We start from the raw sequence: 5,271 nt of genomic DNA, 5'->3' as shown, positions 1-5,271 counted from the left end.
GTGAGGGGTTGCCATGTGCATTGTAGAACGTTTATCAACATTCCTGGCCTCTACCCACTAGATGCCATCAGCTCCTCCCTTCCATTTATGACAATCAGCATCATCTCCAGACATTGACAAATGTCTCATGGGTAGGATCCAGGGGAGCAAAATTTTTCCTGGTTGAGAAATACTGCTCTATACTATTGTGGAAAATTACGGTTGAATTCGGGTATCAGGGATCCCTGGGTGGCGCAGCGGTTTGGCGCCTGCCTTTGGCCCAGGGCGCGATCCTGGAGACCCGGGATCGAATCCCACATCGGGCTCCCGGTGCATGGAGCCTGCTTCTCCCTCGGCCTGTGTCTCTGCCTCTCTCTCTCTCTCTGTGACTATCATAAATAAATAAAAATTGAAAAAAAATATTTAAAAAAAAAAAAAAGAATTCGGGTATCAGACAAAGAAAACCATTACAGCAAATTGTTAAAAAATATTTGGCTGTTGCAGTTAACACACTGAATCTACATTTTTAAGTAAATGTATATATATCAATAAATTTGACTTAGTACAACATTATGTTTATTCTTGCCTGATCTACTACCCTTAGAGTTCATTCCTGTTATACTCCCTATATTTTTCCTGATATAGTTTGGCGGAATCTTCCAATTATTTCCACATATGATCTGTTTCTCCTTGGTTGAGATTTGTGATTAAGGCTTTGGGGTTTGCTGGTATCTGACTCTAGTTATGGAATCCGGAGACAATCTGGAGGGTTACAGGTAGCCCTGAGAAATACCATCACCCACTTGCAAGAAAACTGCTTTTGGTGATGTGGAAGAGACATTTTCTTCTCATCAAAGAACTCCATGTTCCACCATACTTTTTAGTCTCCTTGCAATGATGGAGTTCCTCGTTCTGGTAAATGTATTGGAGGAGTTCACTGAGAGGACATGACCTCTGGTTGGCCTATGAGCTGAACCTGGGCAATCAGATGCTGCTCATCCCCTTCCCTGTCCTTGGAATTTACCCTCTGCCTCTTGTTCTGCAGTGGGAGCTGCCCAATGACCCCTTGAGATAGTAGGATGTTGTTGGGACCATCTGGATATTATATGTAACTAAACCCAGTCAAGCTCTCTATATAAACTCTTAAGATTCTGGCAGGTGAATGTGGAGACCTACTCCTCTTGTGACTACCCAAGACAAGCTTCATGTATAAGTTCCCTTGCTTAGTAAACCTGCCACCTAACAATCTGGAATGGTCTGTCTCCTTTGGCCTCTCCCTGCCCTCCTTGTAAAGAGCTGGCTTTAGATTTTGATTTCCTGAGGTTGTGGACTAACAAAGAGGAATAGGTGATACTTTTATGCTGAGGTGTTTGAGAGCTGGTTTGGGAGTCTCCCTTTGCCTCTTCCCTACCAACAGCTACCATGTGCTCCACCAGTCCAGCTGCAAGTTGACTGAACTTCAACCAATCTGGAGCCATAAGCATCCATGTGGAATAAAGTCCCTGCCTGTCTCCACCAGATAGGTCACATAAAAGAGAAACACACTCTTGTTATGTTAAGTCACTGAGGTTTTAGAGTTGTTGTTACTACATCATAGCCCATCTTGTCCTTATTAATCAAGGGAGGCCATTAGAGAGTTTTCGATTATGGGGATGGCAGCCCCATCAAATAGGGGAGAGCCCCAACTTCTGCTGGCAAAGGAGGTTTAGTAGGTATTTTTTCCTGAAAACTACAGTTGATAATTTAACTAAGTACTTTGCCACTTGCATGCCACGAACGATCAATATTCATATTTCTGTTGGCAGTGAAGTCATCATTGCCTTCAGATCTAACTAGGTTAGATGAACTGTCCTCAGTGCCTACACCTGATAGTCTGCTTCCTGGAATCCCTTATAATATCAGATTCTTTTGGTAAGAAGAAACAATCTTCATTTGAGGAATCTTGCTGGCAAAAAAATTCTGGGGAAAAAAATGGCTTCCAGATTTGTAAAATGTTCTAGATCAGAGATGGTATTGACTTGCCAAAAGAATTCCAGCCTTGGGATCCCTGGGTGGCGCAGCGGTTTGGCGCCTGCCTTTGGCCCAGGGCGCGATCCTGGAGACCCGGGATCGAATCCCACATCAGGCTCCCGGTGCATGGAGCCTGCTTCTCCCTCTGCCTATGTCTCTGCCTCTCTCTCTTTCTCTCTCTCTGACTATCATAAATAAATAAAAATTAAAAAAAAAAATAAATAAAATAAAAACTAGTTTAAAAAAAAAAAAAAAAAAAAAAAAGAATTCCAGCCTTTGCCAAGTATTTCTCTTTAAATTATGTTCTCAGCTTATTGTGAATACCCATTATTTGTTTTTCTGCATCTATTAATGTGAGAATCACTGTTAAAATGTTATTGGCTAGCAGAAAGTTTGAGATATTAAATGCTTGTGGTACATGATAAAAATGATCGATATGGAGGATGTCTTATGCTTAGGATTGTTGCCATCTTATGCTGGGTTCTTCTCAAGGATAATGGACTTGCCTATTCGATTCCAAGTTTACAGTATATTGAACAGTGCCTAGAATATAATGTGCTCGCTAAAAGTTATTGAATGACTGACTAAATAAATGTGCATTTCAGCATCTTAAAAACATGTATTGAAAGAACAGTATAGGCCAGCTCTGGGCTACAATTCAAAGAATAAAGATGACCTTAAGGAATTACAGAAAGAAAGTTGAGGGAAAAATTATAAATACAAATTTTGAATTTATTGTGTACAGGGAGCTATCAGAACACAGAAGAAACCCAAACAATATCTGATCAGAGTCTTGAAATACTGGCAGGAATTTTTTGGGTAAAGTGGAGGTGAGAAAAGAGGGTATTGCTGTAGAAAGAGGAAATAGCATAATGCCCTAGAGAAACTATACACAGTTCACAAATTTTGGAGAATAATGTTGGAAGGTGGAAAGGGCAAAGAGCCAGGCTGAAGATGCAAGCAGAAGCTATTCTCATATTGGAGCTCAGTGCACTGGTCCATGATTCCCAACTGTTTTTAACGCTATGACCCTTCTTCCCCATCTAACCTAGAATGCCAATTATGTAAACCAAATAAAAATAAAATGTTATTAGTATATTTTTAATGCTCAACATTTATATAATACAGAGGACAGTGAGAATAATGTGTATTTTTATGAAATAGAGACTTTGATCTGAGAAATTGTATATAAGATATTTGTGCATTTTTAGTACAGTTTAAAATATTTTAAATTTATGTATGTATGCATGTGCATACATGCAGATCAAGTGAAAAATTCAGATCAAGTGAAAAATTACTTCTACAAAATAATAGGGGTTTGAAAAATTCTACTCTAGGTGATACACAACTATTAAGTTTTTTTGTAATCAAGAAAAGACCAAAACAGTCAGCTTGCATTTTAGAGAGAAGAAGCCTAGAGCCAGTGTGGATATATATGTAAAGAGAGAGGAGACTGTGGCTGGGGGACCTGATGCTTACTGGATGTCTGTAAGTGCACCTTCCTTCTTGGCCTCCTTTTCATTTAGGTTAGAACCATGTGACCATGACCAGTTTGGATCAACTTTGTCACTTCCAGGCTGAATCAGAAAAAAATGAGTGCAGTTACTCTATCCTGTCTCTTCCTTTTTTGCAAGGCAGTCTTGGGTACTACTGTTGAGACAATGTTCTCACAAGTTGGAAACAGCCTGAACTGTTGTCATGACACAGAGGACAGTGACCATAGAGAATCAACTCTCTCCCACTGGCCCTTGAGTGAGAGAGAAATAAACCTGTACTCTGTTATGCCATGGAGATTTCAGACTTAGTTTCTTATCAGCATAACCTACAGCCAATGGACTCATAAGATAATAAGGGATGCAAAGCAGAGATTGAAGAGAGGGGAAAATTGGAAAAAAATTAGTATCGAATTGGCAACAATTTGTAATTGATTTAATTGAGGGATTAGGGAATGGAAGGCATATAAATGACTGTAGATGTTAGGCTTGAGCAACTATGCATGAACATATAATCAAAATACAGAAATAGAATATAGTATTAAATGAGTTTATATTTATATTTCATTTGTAAAAGTACTTTTCTCAGTTCCAGCTGCATAGTAACTCAATAGATATTTTTTTTCTTCTATTCTTAAAATTCACATCATTTTATGTACCATAAAGACATTTAGCAAAGGGCTAATTTTCTTAAATCTTTTATAAATTATCATTATAAAACTAATAATTGTTCTGCCTTGAAAATTGGAACTTAATGAAAACAGGGAAAAAGTCATTTGCAGTACCAACCCTGTCTATCAAGTTTCTGTATCTACAAACAAGCTCAACAATTTCACCCACCAGGCACTTATGGCTGCTCTTTGCGGTGTTTGCAGCAAGCCTTCTGAACCCTACTTGCTTGTTTCTGATTTACTTCCTTTCATTCTGTTTCACAAAACCAGAAACTGGAGAGTGGGCCAGTTTGAAAGGAGATCAGAAATGGGCTAGGTAGTGAGGCCCCTTGGGCTAATTCCTGCTCATTGCCAGTGGAGGGTTTGTACAAGCCAGGTGCCACCCTGTTAACAGGTTGACTTCTTTTGCCATGCCTTTTTGTTTGTTTGTTTTCATATACTTGAAGTCATATTATATATTCAATTTAGAAACTTATTTTTACTAAATTTCTCAACCTACATTTTTCCATCGCTACTGCATTTTTACTTAATACACTTTATTTATGGCTGTAATCCCATTTTATCTTGTGAATATATAATAATTTGCCCTGCCTTTCCTGTACTTTTAAACTTTTAGGTTTTTTTCACCTTTGCTGTTTTTATTTTAGTTTTTTATTACTGTTAGTCATGATGTAATGAACAACTTGATGTCTAAGGCTTTGTGTAATTAAGCCTATTTTGTGGGGAGGGGTGCCTGGATGTTCAGTTGGTTAAGTTCTTGACTTGGTTTGGGCTCAGGTCATCACCTCAGGGCTCTGAGAATCAGCCCCACAGTAGGATTCTGTGCTGAGCACAGAATCGGTTTGAGATTCTCTCTCTCACTCCCCCTCTCCCCACTCATGCATGCTCTCTCTCTCTCTCTCTTTTTCTCAGACAAATAAATAAATAAAATTGTTAAGAAAAAAAAAAAAAAGACTATTTTGGGGCGAGGAATGCCAGGAGTGAAATTCCTGCATCAAGGATAAGGCTGCTGCATAAATATTGCAAGTTCTTTCTGAAACTGATCTGATAATTTATATGCCAAAATTAATGATTAGATTCCCCTCTTCATACCATAAGGATTTCATTAAAAAGTAAAA

The 5,271-nt window shown here is 38.6% G+C and overlaps 1 protein-coding gene across 4 annotated transcripts in view; it reads left to right on the top strand.

The window, feature by feature from the left end:
* Positions 1 to 5,271, top strand: part of EPM2A (EPM2A glucan phosphatase, laforin) — a 298,299-nt gene that overhangs the window by 214,306 nt on the left and 78,722 nt on the right. The window lies entirely within an intron of this gene.

This window comes from Canis lupus, chromosome 1 (genome assembly GCF_048164855.1).
Source record: "Canis lupus baileyi chromosome 1, mCanLup2.hap1, whole genome shotgun sequence".
Classification (NCBI taxonomy): domain Eukaryota; kingdom Metazoa; phylum Chordata; class Mammalia; order Carnivora; family Canidae; genus Canis; species Canis lupus.
This window is presented reverse-complemented; position numbering and strand designations above follow the sequence as displayed.